This window comes from Protopterus annectens, chromosome 2.part2 (genome assembly GCF_019279795.1).
Source record: "Protopterus annectens isolate FY-2018-M chromosome 2.part2, PAN1.0, whole genome shotgun sequence".
In the NCBI taxonomy this organism is placed as follows: domain Eukaryota; kingdom Metazoa; phylum Chordata; order Ceratodontiformes; family Protopteridae; genus Protopterus; species Protopterus annectens.
This window is the reverse complement of record NC_056730.1, coordinates 170,415,436-170,431,398: the sequence shown is the minus strand read 5'-3', so window position 1 is coordinate 170,431,398 and position 15,963 is coordinate 170,415,436. Positions and strand designations below refer to the sequence as shown.

The 15,963-nt window shown below is 39.0% G+C and overlaps 1 long non-coding RNA gene across 5 annotated transcripts in view; it reads left to right on the top strand.

Moving 5' to 3' along the window:
• Positions 1-15,963, top strand: part of LOC122795586 — a 106,931-nt gene that overhangs the window by 37,571 nt on the left and 53,397 nt on the right. For all 5 annotated transcript variants that reach the window (XR_006363831.1, XR_006363834.1, XR_006363833.1 and 2 more), the window contains one exon: positions 2,954-3,052. This is a non-coding gene — a long non-coding RNA (uncharacterized LOC122795586). The remainder of the gene's footprint in view (positions 1-2,953; positions 3,053-15,963) is intronic.

Below are 15,963 nucleotides of genomic sequence, written 5' to 3'. Positions count from 1 at the left end.
TGTGTGTCTCCTTGCTGTCGATGTAAATGACTTACCCCAGTGTAAGTCTTTTGGAATCTGTTCCTAAGTCATCAGTTCACTTGCGCAGATGCTGCTTTTTGGAATTTGACTGCATTTGACACTTCAGTGCTTCAGACATTTGCCTTCTGATCCCTTTCCTATAGGTATTCCTGCAGCACTGATGTCCCAGGAGGTTTAGTTTTCACTGCTTAGGATTTTTCCCATCCATTACCCACAGTAAAAGTCTTCTGAAGTCTGATATAACTGATGCCAATTAATCTGATATCTGTTAATTGCTTGAAACCTGCAGTGACTGTTCATTATCCTGTTACTGTCCCTCTGAGGTTCTGGATGTTTTTTCCGTTGTTGGTCAGGTACATAGCTATTGTCTGATATTAAACAGAACATGCAAGACTATGTTGTACTGTTTTAGGTTACAAAGGTTGAACTGAAAGTTGCAGGGACCAAGTGTGTCCTTTTTAGCTTGATATGTAATGCTGCATCATACAGTGACAGAAGGTATGTATCACCGTCAAGCATGGGAGAATGAGAAGAATTGTTGAACTGAGGGTAGCAAAAGAGGAAATCCCAGCAATTACCTTTACAAAAGCGTACTTTGCAGATAACAAATGCATACTTAAACATGCAAATTTATTTATAATTTTGTTTAAAATTATTTATGGGGTTATAAGTTTAGGTACTACATTGGTGCAGTGGTTACCTAGTAGTTAAACATTTAGTTTTCCAGTACTTTTACCAGAAGTGGTGGTTTTTGGGTAGAGTTTGCATGCTGTTCTCTGTCACTATGAGTTTACACTAGGAAATATATCCTAGAGGAAAAATGGGAATGTGAATTGGTAGTGGTCCACATTGCTGTTTGGGGTATTTATGGTGTGCACGGTGCCTGTAAAGGATTAAAAAGTGGATGTAGAAAATGGATGGAGACATCATTGTTTTCTTAAGCTTTGACCTGCTCTGTGTTTTCTTTTTCCTTTACTGATAAATTAACTTCCTGCTACAATATTTGCCTGTGTACATTGCTGTTACAGAACCAGATAGTCTTTTTGCATTTGCAGTTGCAGCCACTGTCTCTCATTTTGAGCAGTACAGTTGTTGTTTAAACAGGTGTGCTAATCTGTCTTTTAAAATTTTACCTGAAAACACTGACAGATGGAGTAAGACTTTTGGCTGATTATTGTAGCCTGCCTTTCATTTTTACATATTACTTTGGCAGGCAACTTTACAGTTAAGTTACAGACAGGTAGCAGATCATTTTCTGAAATTGTGGTAACCTACCATGTAGCTGTGTTTTCAAGTAAGAGGTGCTAAATGCGAAGCAAGAGTCTCCCATATCATCCAAGGCTTTAGCTCTCCTTTTTATGTTTTGACAGATCAGTTTCTCAGATGATAAAGTGTGCACACACCTATTTCATTAACCAATTTGCCAAATGCAACCTGGTCTCATGTCCATACAGGGAATGTGCATGGTATATGGGCTTCCAATAGCCACACCCAAGCTAGGACTGCATGCTGACCATGAGCTCTTTCTTTGGCACAGAAACCCAGATTGTTTTCTCACCATTGTCTCTTTGCACCTCAGTGTTTTCCAGTGCTCCTTGTCCATGGAGACTGTCTTTCAAACAAATATTTTTCACATACACACACCTCAGGACACAGAGTTCCCAAGGAAGACTGGTGAAATTCTCCAATTCCCCACAACCTTTCTTCTGGCAAAGTAGTACTGCCACCACTCTAGATTATTTGGATAGCATCAGCGACATACAAGCTACCATGCCCGTCCTTTTTTTATAACAAATTTAAAGTAATAAAACGGTAATGTGCTAAGCAGTCTGAACAGTTTGTGACAGATACCAGCAGCTCAGCAACCTGAAGTGCTAAACAATATGCTCTCCTCAGATAGTAAGCAAATACTGAGTAAATGATTACCATCCACAAGCTCTTCAAAGGGAATAAATAAAAGCGTTAGAATAGTGGCACACATTGCATATGCAAGAGAGTTGCACAGTGAGCAGAAAATAAGAATCAGCTGTATAGTCAGAATATTTAAAAAAAACTCTGTTTATATATATATATATATATATATATATATATATATTATAGCTGTGTTTAAATGAAGGAATACTGAACCCTTAACTATGTTAAGTGGTAAAATGTTCAGACAGATTGCAAAACAGCAGACTTTCATAGATGTAGACATTGAAACTTTGCATTCATTTTAACTCCAAGTATATATTAGCTTTTTATCAATGTCCTACACATACACCAGAGGTGTAATCAACATTTTTTTCCAATTCAAACCTCTAAAATTGCAATTGACTATTTTCATGTTTGCATACTATTGACTGCTTTTCCATCCCAGGTCTAACATCTCTATGTAGAATCCTTTAATTGCATTTTTTATTATTTGTTTTCCTTGTCAGCTTTATGATCTTGCATTTACAGGCAACAATCAATCCTTTCCTGTGAAACTGCATTTTCTTATACAGTTACTGTGGAATAAGTTTATAGCTTTCCAACATATTTTTGTGCCACCGGTTACATGAAGGATCAAATGTATTCTTTGTGTCACTGACAGGGCATCCTATTAGTAGACTTCCACAGTGCATTTCCTGTTGTGTGTTTTACAAAGCTTAAATGTAGCTTACAAATATGGTCCTGACTGAATTAAAGTAAAAGCAAAGTACGGATATCACAAGTCTTTGTCCGTGCTAGTATCACATTTGTGACATTCCATTTGTATCAGCCGAGTTAATAGCCTTTTTATTTTTTGAAGTACTTAAGGCAAACTTGAAATTACACTTTGTATCTGGCTGTTCCTTTGCTCTGGAAAAATATAAAAGCTCACATATATGTGTATTGCATTGTTTCATTTGTTAAAAGTAAGGTATTCTAACATTTGTTTTTGCCTTTTTTCCCCTCCTTTTTCTTTCAGTTTTTGTGGCTCTGTCAGAAACTTTAGATCCTGACGTGTACTACACTGAACCTGTATTTTCCCTCACTCCTTTTTGAAGAGGAATTTTCATGTGCACCGGTAAGTTAAAACTGTTAGTTATTCCATCCTTTTTGGCAGGAAAAAAAACTTAGTGGGAGCAAAGGGTGCTTTCTCCAAGGCTGTCAAGCTGTGCATCTTTTTAAAATTGTTGCCAATTGCAGTAAAAGGACATTTTATTGAAAAGCAAAACTGGTACTGCAGAATTCACCCACCAAGTTATTAGCATCAGTTCTTGTGTTAGTACGTCTTGGTGGAAAGAGGCATTACATGGTTATCCCATTCTCAGTGGTTAGTACTCCAAGCATTCCTGTAAGTTGCAGTTAGAGTTACCAGCACCATGGGGGTAGCCAGACATAGCCCAGCAGTCCATCCATATGGTTAATAAACTGTCTTGGCAAAGGTGGAGGGAAGGGGAGTAGTGCAGATTATACTTCACTATTCCTGTATAGTAGAATATGTGCAGCATGTCTTAGGTGTGTTCGGGTCCTTCTCTCATCAAACTGTACTTTATAGCCTCTAGTGGAGGCAGCCAAAGGGGTGGCACTATTTGTTGACTGTGCAAACCACCTTAACTAAATCCTCTCATACCAGAGGAGTAATGGCTGTAGAGTGAGATCCTGTACAGAAGTGGCAAACAGTATAAATAGCATCCATAGTTGCCACTTACTGGACCTAATCTGAGTTATACCCTCCCCCACACTTGAAACATAAGCTGCTTTGTACTTCATAGAGCTAGCTGCTTCAAATTGCCTTGACCAGTTTTGATTAGTTCAGCATTTTTAGAAAGTCCAAAAAAAGAAGCAGTGATGATAGTATCACCACGCCGAAGCAACAGACCTAGAGTCTGTTTTATTTTACTTTGGCTTACCCCAAGAAAAAGTCGGCTTTGTTGGAGTGTCTTAACCCACCGGCTGATTTGTGCAGGGATGGGCATGGCCAGCATGATTGACAAGCAGAAAGCTGGTGATGTAATATGCAAATGTGTCATGATTGGCATGACGTGCAAATTTGCTAATGACATCATGCAGACATCGCTTTGTGATTATCACATACGAGGTGTGCTGCAAGTCTGCACCTGCAACAGTTTCTGCTGTAGTTTACTGTAGTGTATGTGTAATAAAAATGTTCACGTATAGTATGTATATAAAATAGTAATGTTTTTAGTCGGCAACAAAAACGTACAAGGTAAAAAGAGTGTTACACTTCACTTACATATACAATACACATTATATAAATGGAGTATTGTGTGAAATGCAGAATAACTACCCAAGGGGCTACCACTGATGCACTGTTTTTTTTCTTCCTCTGCACAAGCATTGTAACAGACCCCAATCATGCAGTAAAATGCAGAAGCTTATCTCTTTTAATAAGTATTCCTATCATCTGCCTTTTAATCAAATAATAGAAAATGTGCACAGTTAAGAACCTCTGGAAGTACCGGGGATCCAGGTTTAAATGATAAGACTTTGATAGGATGTGTTCTGAGATTAAAACCAGTTTATTTTTAATGAGTACTTATTAATTATTGTTTTTAATGTTTACTTACCTAAGTGACATGTTGTGTGATGTTATTGTAAATATTCTAAGGATTTTAGGTGTTTATATCAGCTTCCAATCTTCTTCTTCTTTCGGCTGCTCCCACTAGGGGTCGCCAGAGCAGATCAACTGTTTCCATTTCTTCCTGTCCTCTGCATCTTGCTGTGTCACACCAACCACCTGCATGTCCTCAATCACCACATCCATAAACCTTATCTTAGGTCTTCCTCTTTTCCTGTTACCTGGCAGCTTCATCCTTAGCATCTTTTTCCCAATATACTCTGCATCCCTCCTCAGCACATGTCCAAACCAACGTAATCTTGCCTCTCTGGCTTTGTGTCCAAACCTTCCAACCTGGGCTGACCCTCTAATATACTTATTCCTAAGCCTGTAAATCCTCGTCACACCCAGTGCAAATCTTAACATCTTCAACTCTGCCACGTCAAGCTCTGACTCCTGCCTTTTTGTCAGTGCCACTGTCTCCAACCCATATAACATAACTGGTCTCACTACCCTCTTGTAGACCTTCCCTTTCACTCTTACTGGTACTCGTCTGTCACAAATCACTCCTGACACTCTTCTCCACCCACTCCATCCTGCCTGTACTCTCTTCTTCACCTCTTCTACACTCACCATTACTCTGAACCGTTGATCCCAAGTACTTAAACTCATCCACCTTCGCCACCTCTACTCCCTGCATCCTTACCATTCTGCTATCCTCCCTCTCATTCACACACACATATTCTGTCTTAGTCCTGCTGACTTTCTTTCCTCTTCTCTCTAGAGCATATCTCCACCTCTCCAGGGTCTCCTCCACCTGTTCCCTACTCTCACTACAGATCAGTGTCATCTACAAACATCATAGTCCACGGGGACTCCTGTCTGATCCAGTGGCGGCTGGTGACTTCAAATCAAAGGGGGGCTGCAGGAGACAGCTGAATGAGTGGGGTCAAGGGGAAGGGGTGTGGCCACCCAGAAAGGGGAGGAGCTATGCTCAAAACCACAAAAACTCACTTTAATTAAATACGCTGCCCTGGGTGGCAAACCATCATTATGAGAGTCCAATCAAGACAAAAATAAGTGTAGAAGAATAAAAATATTTCAATGCATTGGCTGCATGACAGCTTACTTATTATCTAGATGGAAACAAAAGGTTGTGAGGCATGAAAAAATAAATTACTTTTTAAATACATTACTGGAATGCCAGTCAAAATCAAGTATAAGAAAAACCAGAAGCACTCAACTCAAACCACTTCTCCTTGCACTGCAGTTCTAATTATAATTTATATTCAGCTTTATTAAAGTACCAAGTAACATGCTGAAAGTAGAAATCTGTGATGCCCCCACTTGTAAAAATGTTTCTTATCCAAAAAAGACCTGCTGCCTGACAACTATCTACTTGTTTCATGGGGAAAACATGATCAAAGTAAAAAAATGAAAAGCAAACAAGAAACAAGCTCAAGATACATTGCTTAAAGGATTACTGTACAGGTTATGGACCACACATGATTGGCATTCTGTTTAGTTTACGGGTAAAGTCTGTAGAGATGCCTGGAAGTCTCCAACAAGTGTAATGAGCTTTTTAAAATAATGGAATCCTGTCCTTTAATACCAAAGGCTTATACATTATCTAGTCAAGTATTTTCTACATGGCAACAACAGAAAGGCTTTCAATGTTGGCAATTCTTTAACAGTATGCTTATTAAAGCTTACTTGCATCTTACGATCTCAGACAAGCTTACCTTATGGTCATTAAAGCATTGCTACTTAAACACAGAGCAACAGACACTGAGTAATAAGCATAAATCTGAGTAATAAGCATAAAAACAGTACAAAATATGACAAACCAGACCGTTCTGCAAAATCAAGGACAGATGAAAAGCCACTGTAGTACTTGTGTCTACCTTGGATGGGGGGGACACACTGCACATTTACACTGCATAACTACTCCTTGCCTTGCTTGGACACAACCAGAGTCACTACATGGGGGAGTGGGGTGCAACAAGTATGTCACAATTTGAAATGTCTCTGGCTGACTGTGATGGCCCTGACACATTTGTCATACCTCTCAACCTCAGAGTAAGAAATCTGGACAAAGCCATACACAGAAGTGGGCAAAGGCCCAAAAATAAGGACAATTTTTAAATATTGCTCTAATAAACTTAGAAAGATAATAGAATAAGTATTGCATTAGTATGAATTTTCTTAAGGGTATAAAATCTGAAACTCAAATGTCTGTCATTTTCTAACTTCAGTCTTTAGTGATTTGTCACTAATTTGCCAAAAAACACAATTTTATGAAAAATGGACCAAAATGTGATGCAAAAATATAAAATAGCCACACGATACAGCTGGGAACCTGTCAAAGAAGGGGCACTTTAATATTAGTACTGCTAACTTGAGCAGCTGACAAAATAAAAGAATCTACATGCATTTCAAGTAATCTATAACTTTGATTATTACAGTTATTTCTTAATTGTAAACCCTCCATGTTTTCTTCCAAAATTGCTATTTTGTGGAGGGATTATTAGGGGGAAGAGCAACATTTTGAGCCAAAATCGGGGACAGTTGAGAGGTTGGCTATGCCTAATTCTATAAAGCAATTTATTTGCATGTACCTCTCAATCTGTTAATGCAGTAAATCTGAACAAGGCCAAATATATTGGGAACATATAAACAGTACTAAAAATTGCTCTTGTATAAATTGAAACAATTGTTAGAACAGCTCTTACTTTAACATGCATTTTTCTAAAGGTTATGAAGTCTGAAACTCAGTGTATCATTATTCAGTGACTTAATTCCTAAATGATTTGCCAGAAAACTACAAATTTTATGAACAAACCAAAAATAAAAAGCAAAAATCTATTAATTCTTTGAAAATCTGGACAGTTGGGAGGTATATTTCAGCTGGGCCTGTCTGAGTTTGCTGCCCTTCCCCCCTGACAAAATCATGGTTGAATGGAGCCTCTGCAACCATTCCAATGAACCATCACTTGGCTATTTCACTCCATTTACCATAAACACTAATGTGCATACTGCTTTACTTCTATGATGAGTTGGACTTCATTTGAAAGTTTTATTTTGTATTTTACAGCACAAACACTAAGATATCTGCTAAACAAACTTGGCATTAAAACTTCTCTGCCCTTGAAACTCACATTCATTGAAACAACATTAAAACCCACATTCAAAGAAAATACATTTTACCCATGGCAGATAAAAAATAATTCTGGGCTGTTTTCAAATCATAGGCCCCTTGCATATGAAACATACATGTGCTCTTTGATACACCTTCCTATTGCTTTGAACATTTTTCCAGTAAACAATGAAACAAAACTGCCCAATTCAGAACATTTCCATCATAAAAGTCTACTCAAACTTCTACAGTCCACTATTATCAGTAAATATGCACAATTCTGCAGTCCACCATTATCAGTAAATATGCACAATCTCTGAAGTAGTAAAAAACTCATCTAAATAATTCCACGTTAAATAAATCTGTAATGAAGAGGTTACTGCTAGCAATCACCTTTATATTTCATGGTTTCTTCGAAAAATAAAGTGTCTGATGCCCCTGAGGAATAAATTGCCTAAATTACATTAAAAATAAGCTAGTAATATTGCAATAGGAAATGGATAGCAAACTCATAACAGGCTCATAGTTAGTATCTTAACTTTCAGTACGGCAGCATTCACCCCTTATGGGAGTAGAACCAACAACCTACTGCATCAAAGGCAAGTACACAACCTGTTGTGCTATTAGCAGTGTGAGCCAACTTAGCATAATCAGCACTAAACGTCTCTTCCCCTGCAGCTCTCAGCTCCTTGTAAAATCTACGCAATACTCAACTGCATCTCAACTTCGCAGCACAAGAAGTCTGGAAAAAGCCAAATTTATTGGGGTGGGTCAAAGGGCAAAACCAGGGACACATTAAACATTGCTTGTATAATCTTGGAAAGCTGCTAGAATAAAATGCTGTGTTACCACCATACATTTTACTGCCAAGGTTCCTGTGCAAAAGAGTCAGAACAACATACCACTATGCCAAATCACCTGCTTTGTGAAAGAAAAATGCTGTGTTACCACCGTACATTTTACTGCCAAGGTCCCTGTGCAAAACAGTCAAGAGCAACATACCACTACGCCAAATCAGCTGCTTTGTGAAAGAGAGGAAGACTGAAACTTAAATGGCTATCATTTAATGAATTCAGTTCTCACCATAGCTGTCAACCTCTTAGCACAAAACACCTGGACAAATCCAGTAATGAGGGAATACAGCCCTCAAACATATTCAGTGAATTCAGTTCTTGCCATAGCTGTCAACCTTAGCACAAAAAACCTGGACAAAGCCAATAACAGGGTATTACAGTCCCAAAAATAAGGAGAAATTTCAAATAGTCATCTTATAAACTTAAAAAATTGCTATAATAAAAGGTTGTGTTACTATATATTTATTGCTAGAATAAAAAGTTGTTTTACTATGTATTTTCTGAAGAATATGAAGTCTGAAATTCAAATGCCTGTCAGTTTTACTTCTGACGGAACAAAAACAATTTTCAGCAGAGGCCCAGGGAGAAATACTGGTTTGTTTCAAATAAAGGTGTAGTTTTGGGTCATTTCACTCCTGGCTTTCTGTTTTTCATTGGTTCACATTTTGTGGTGATCTTTCTATTACTAGTTTTTTAAAATCATGTACTGTTATAATCATAAAAATTAAATGTGAAAGTTTTTCCCCACGAAGGCAACTTATCTGCCCATTTATGGAATAACAGTGGCCAACTGTCGAGCCTTGAAAGCCTGCAAGAGGGCGCACTCTTTGGTGATAGGAAAGCTCTGAAAGGCTTGATGCCCAGGCTGCTTATTCTCCCTGCCTAGCTTGAGCTTTCAGTAATTTTGGCACGTAGAAGGTGCTCTTAAGCTTTGGGAGTTGGCTGACTGTTATATCCTGGGTAGGATATAACCCACATAGCCAAGGCTACTGCAGCAGTGATGCAGTAAGGAACACCATGTAATACTAACACTCATTTCATCTCGGGGTCAAACAAATGCAATGCTGACACTTTTCCACCTTAATGTAACACCCCAGGCTTATGAAAAAGATATTGTGTACGTATATGTTCAGCCTATTCTTACTCTCATTTTTGTGATTATATCTGTATACTTGCTAGTCTCCCATTTCAGGTGTGGATCCATCTTTACCTCCTTATCAGTGCACTCTTCTATCCTCATAACACCTCTCCCAATGACTATGTTTTATCAATTGATTACTGATTTGCTATCACTTCAGTTACAAGATATTGTGCACTGCAACTTTTTTTTTTTTTTTGCTCTGAAAATTCTGTAAGCTGTACTACAAACTTATATTTTTTGTGTTACCTTTTTACGATCCCCCGGAACCTGTAAATGGTTTAAATTAATTCAAAATAAAAGATACGTTTAATAAAGAGTATGCCCCTGCAATGGCACACCATTACTTCTTCGCTACTGATGTGAAAATCACTTTTTTTCTACCTTTAACTGACTCACGAATGTTAAGACAGTCCATAAATGGGTTTATATTACCTGATCGAAAAACCTACACATCGAATGACTTTTTGCCGACCACTAAACATCGAACATCCATTTCTGTGACTGTCCACTGAGATTTTTTCCTAGGGGAAAAAAATCTCTTGGCCAACCAGAAACAACACACAATTTCAAACCTATCAAAGTGAGGGGGTTTTGTTCCCCACACCCCCAATGTGGTGGGCTTTGTTCCCCGCTCACCTCCCCTAACTAAATATACCAACTCCAAGATCGCACTACAATGGGATAAAGGGCAAATTCACGATGATGGCCAAGCGATTTTTTTTTCCCCCCTAGAAATTTTCGAGGTTTAGTGGTTGGTGAAAAGGCATTCTATGTGTAGGTTTTTCAATCGGTTAATATAGACCCTCCATAAATCATAGAGGATGCTTTCTTGCTCAGTCTCACTTTACAAACTCAAAACTTTCAGGTGAAGGGTGAGGAATGCAACCTTTACTTGCAGAGATAAACTAAAGTATACCAATAACTTAACAGTTGTGTAACCACAAATAATCACTGTACATCGAAAACTGTAACTCTGTTAATCTAGTAAACTGGACAAATTAGGGTTCCTCTCAGGGCAAATAGAAAAAAAAAAACACTTCCGCACAGTGATTACCAAATACTGTATTGCAAGTCAAAAGGTCCCGCAGTCTGACTTTCTTCTACTGAACTTCTTTGAATTTTCATTGACTAAATATGTCTGCAGTATGTGCTTGCTGATCCCAATGACTATTCTTGCGGACGACAAACACAGGGAAATATTTATTCAGGTATGCTGTGTCATGTCAGCCTGTTCCTGAATGTTGGGCTGGGCTTGCTACTGAGCATCTGAGCATCTGGTGGGGTAAGACACTTCAACAAAGCCAAAAAGTCCTTAAGTCTTTCTCTGCTGAACAGCAGGTAGCACTCATCAATAAAGTGCACCAGTCTTTTCCATTGCAGAATCTAAGCGGATACCAGCAGAATACTGACATGCATTTTAATCTGCTGCTTAGCTGCGTGTATGCGTGCATGTGTGTAAGTATGCGTGTGTGTGTGTGTGCATGTGTGCGTGCGTGCATGTGCACAACTTTTTCTTGAATTTTGTTTTGAGCAAACCTTCCTTAGCTAGGTACAGTTCAATCATTTGTAATTAAGTGGAATTATTTGAATACAGATGGACAGAAGGGACAGTTACCATGCTGATTAAGTTGTATAGTGGCAGGGGAGGTGACTGATTCATGTGACATTGAGCCTGGATGGTGCTGTGGTTTGCTTTGTCACCTCATAGCAAAAGTTCAGCTTTGTATTGAAGTACAGAGTCCAAGAACCAGGTGTAGAACAGCTAAATATACTGGTAAACCAATACAAAATTAAATCCAGTAAAAAAGGGCACCTTCCATATAAAACAGGGTTTATTACATCAAGCTTTCGAGTTGAAACTCTTTTTCTAGAATGAGTCTATAATTACAACCGCAGAATAAATGTATAACACCAGCCAATTGCATAACATAACTCATAAACACATTATATAATTATGCAATTTATATAATTAATTGACTAAACCTAGTTTAGAAAAACTTCACTAAAAGCTAAAGTCAACTTAATAGTATACTAAAATGCTTCATTACAACCTAAAAAGCTTCATAGGACAAATATAATATTCTAAGTGACATATGCTTGTCTTAGTTTTAAAATGGGTTTAATACTGTTAGTTTAATAAAAAAATATTATATTTGTCCTATGAAGCTTTTTAGGTTGTAATGAAGCATTTTAGTTGGTGTTATACATTTATTCTGTGGTTGTAATGCATTGATTCATTCTTGAAAAAGAGTTTCAACTCGAAAGCTTGTTGTAATAAACCCTGTTTTATATGGATGGTTGTGCTGTGCCCTTTTTTTACTGGTATTAATGAAGTACCTCGCAGGATGCGCAGTAGCAAGTCCCACCCAAACCACACCTTCCCTCTGAGATTTTCTGACAGTGCGGGTACACTACTAAATATTCATACTTGTGCTGGCATGAATATTGATCTTTCTGTTGTGCGGTGCAATGATCGTACTTAACGGCCATTACCGATGACTAAAGTTCACTTATCGGCTTTGTATTAGTGAAGTACCTATCTGCAAAGCTGAAGGACCCTGTATAAAAAAGTACACAAGATTCAAGAGTGTTGCAAATGCAGTGCCTGAACAGAAAATATACCAGTTAATGTAATGTTAAAATGATTTCTTAAAAGGAGGCCGCTAGTGTTCAGTGAAATCCGGCATTGATACCAAGGTGGCAGAAAAATACATTGACAACAATCCTGCTATGTGATTAATTAGTTTCCATATCATTATACTCATAACCACATTATAACAATTACTGGGTTAATTTAACATTAAAGTAGATATAAGATGCAATAAAATGCTCTAAATTGATGTGAAAAACTTAGCACTTGGACTCTGATGACTTTGTATAAACCAACATTGTTATTTTAAGCAATTAGAGCCCTTATGGCCAAAATTATTAATTTGTAAGCAGAATATTCGCAGTGTGTCAGAGTTACACAAGCTAAAAAAAAAAAAAAAACAAACACAACAGCAACAAAAAATCCTTTTACTTTAATACATCATTTAGCTCAAAAAAGTCCAGCTTTACTCCATAGCATATCGCCTACTCCAAGGTGATCTCTGCCTAACATATAAAGCTATGTCAAACCCAGAGCTGTTGGACATGCTACACCTAAAGAAATCCCAATCCCTCTGAGCTACATGCTCTAGAGACCTAAACCTTGTCACCACAATAAAGAGGACATGCTGGAGGGATAGATTCCTGTCCCAGAGACTTCCCATACTCTAGAACAGGCTACCCATCTATGTCAAGCAAAGTTCTTCATTAGCACTCTTCAATAAAAATCTTGATGAGTGGATGGGAAATAGGAAATACACCCCGGGGATAACTTCTGTGCCTCTGCTCGACAGTGGCACAGGAAAATAACTTTCTTGGGTGGCATAAGCCAGGGAACCTTGTTGGCTATGCTTATGCAGGCCCTCGGGCAGATTATCAGAATGGCTGAAGACCTTATTACCTTGATCAGGATTCCCATCCCCCTCCTGATAAGAGGCCTAGGCAAGACACTGATTATGAATCTTCTGATCAGGTTTCTATTTCTTCTGATTCCTCTTCTGATCAGGAATTATCTATACCTCCCTATGAGGATTCTGATGCAGAGGAGTCTATACCATCTGCATCACCTCCTGAGGATTATTCATGTGGAGAAACCTTGCATACTTTGAGGGAGCATTTTCACTGGGAGTCAAGATTTCTCAGAATCAAAAAAGACGCTTGGGGATTTCCTTCTTCTCCCTCAGCACAGGCCTTTAGCCATAGCCTCTGTTTTAGACATTGTGGATGATGGGTTTTCGGAGTCAAGCTTGACCCCTGACTCCTTACCTCCGGCTCCCAGCAAGCCTGACAGATATTACAGGGTCCCTGACTCGCACAATTTTTTATTTAGAAACCCTGCTGCTGATCCTGAAACTATTTCACAGGGTCCAAAAGGAGTTAAGGCCTCAACAACCAAAAATCCTACCCCCTAAGACAGAGATTCAAGGGCACTGGATAGATGGCGAAAAAAGGTTTATACATCTGCAACCTTGGCAATTAGGGCCTTAAACTGCCCGTTTCATATGCTGAAGTATCAACAACATGTTATGGGATTGCTGAAACAGAAAATGATGTTGATTTCTGAATGTGTAGAAAATAAAGAATTGCAGGAATTAATTGCATGCTGCTGAACAAGTTGAAAAGCATACTTTGCAATGTGGTTTTGATTCCTTAGAGGCCTCCTGCAGGGCCGCAGTTACTGGATCTGTGATTAGGAGGCATGCCTGGCTAAAAGAGCAAAATTTGCCTGATCATGTTAAAGCTAAATTACTGGATGCACCTTTACAGCATGATACTCTGTTTGGTATTAAGGCAGAAGAGGTTTTAAAGAAAATGGAAGACAAAGCTAAGTTTATGCAAACTGTGAAAGACTTCTTACAAGTGCAGCCATCAAGATTCAGTAGACACTGGCCTACAAAAAATTGGTCCTTTCCTGTGTCAGACAGAGCTCAAAGGGGCAAATACAGACGCCCTAAGGGTTTCAGATACCAGGCACAAGATTCTTACAAGTCAAAGCAATGGGGCGCTTCTACCTCCAAATCTGGAGGAGATAAAGCACAAACCTACAGAAAACAGTCCCAATAACTTCCCTCTGCCTTCACCAAGAACTTACTTTTTGGCAGCGCCCTTAGGGGGAAAATTAGCACTTTTTGCTCAAAATTGGCAGTTAATAACCCATGACAAGTGGGTGCTAAACATAGTATCACAGGGATACAGATTCCACTTCCATACTCTACAATGGCAAATGGTTGGCCGGATCTGCCAAAAAATCAATGGGCAGAGGCACAGAAACAGGTTACATCCCTCATGGATATGGGGGCCATTCAGCCAGTACCAGAACAGAATAAAGGACAAGGTTTTTACTTGAGACTGTTCTTGGTACCCACAAAGGACAAGGCCTGGCGGCCAGTACTGGATTTATCGATTTTAAACACATAACTAGACATTCCGAAATTCAAAATGCTGACTTTGCAGCAGCTTCTGCCCATGCTGGGCAAGAATGCTTGGCTGGTGACATTAGACCTAAAAGAGGCATACCTGCATGTCCCAATAAGGCAATCGTGCAGAAGATACCTCAGATTCAAGGCTGGCTTAATGCATTACCAATTCTCTGCACTGCCCTTTGGCTTATCTACTGTGCCCAGGGTGTTTACAAAGTGCCTGGCACCAGTAATTGCTTTTTTGCAGGCAAAGAAGTATACAAATATATCGTTACTTGGACGACTGTCTCATTCAAGCAGAGAACAAGGACATTCTTCTTCAACACCTGGCGTTTGTGAAAATGCTTCTAACATGCCTAGGGTACACAATAAACAAAAAGAAATCACAACTGGTACCCTCTCAAAAGATAACATTCCTGGGTGCAAGCTTGAATACAACTGCCCAGATGGCTTACCTCACGCCAGACAAACAAAGGCAACTGACTACTTACTTCAAACTGATGGCAACAAAAACCCAGTTATTTGCAAGACAAACTCTGCAGGCTTTGGGCTTCATGGCATCCTGCATCCTACTGATTCTGTTTGCAAGACTGCATATGAGGAAACTTCAATGGTACCTAAAAAGTTTATGGAGTCAACATTGTCACAGTCTGGAAACAATGATTCCTCTCGTACCCTGCCTACAACAGGAGTTTATATGGTGGGCAAAGGCATGTCACCAAAACGTGGGATGGGCCTTCACTGTACCCCCTGTCAGCCAAACCTTAACAACAGACGCATCAGATTATGCCTGGGGGGCCCACATGGCGGGAAGATGCATTCAGGGCATATGGACCCCAAAACAAATGCATCTACATATCAACCAAAAAGAAATGCTAGCTGTTCAAAATGCCTTGACAGCCTTCAAGGACTTACTTCATCCAGGACAACTACTAATAAAGACGGACAACACCACGGTTATGTGGTATATAAACAAGCAGGGGGGCACACACTCATACCCCCTTTGCAGATTAGCCATGGCACTGTGGGACACAGCTTTGACTTACCAAATATATCTTCAAGCTCAATTTCTGCCAGGAAAACAAAATACTCTGGCAGACGATTTAAGCAGAAACCTTATGGACTCTCACGAGTGGAAACTAGATCCACAAGTCTTCAGCATGATAACAAAGAAATGGGGGAGCCCGGACATAGATCTTTTTGCTTCTCCTCAAAATTATCAATTGAAAAGATTCTGCACAAGGACTTATCACAGACAAGTATGGAAAGTGGAC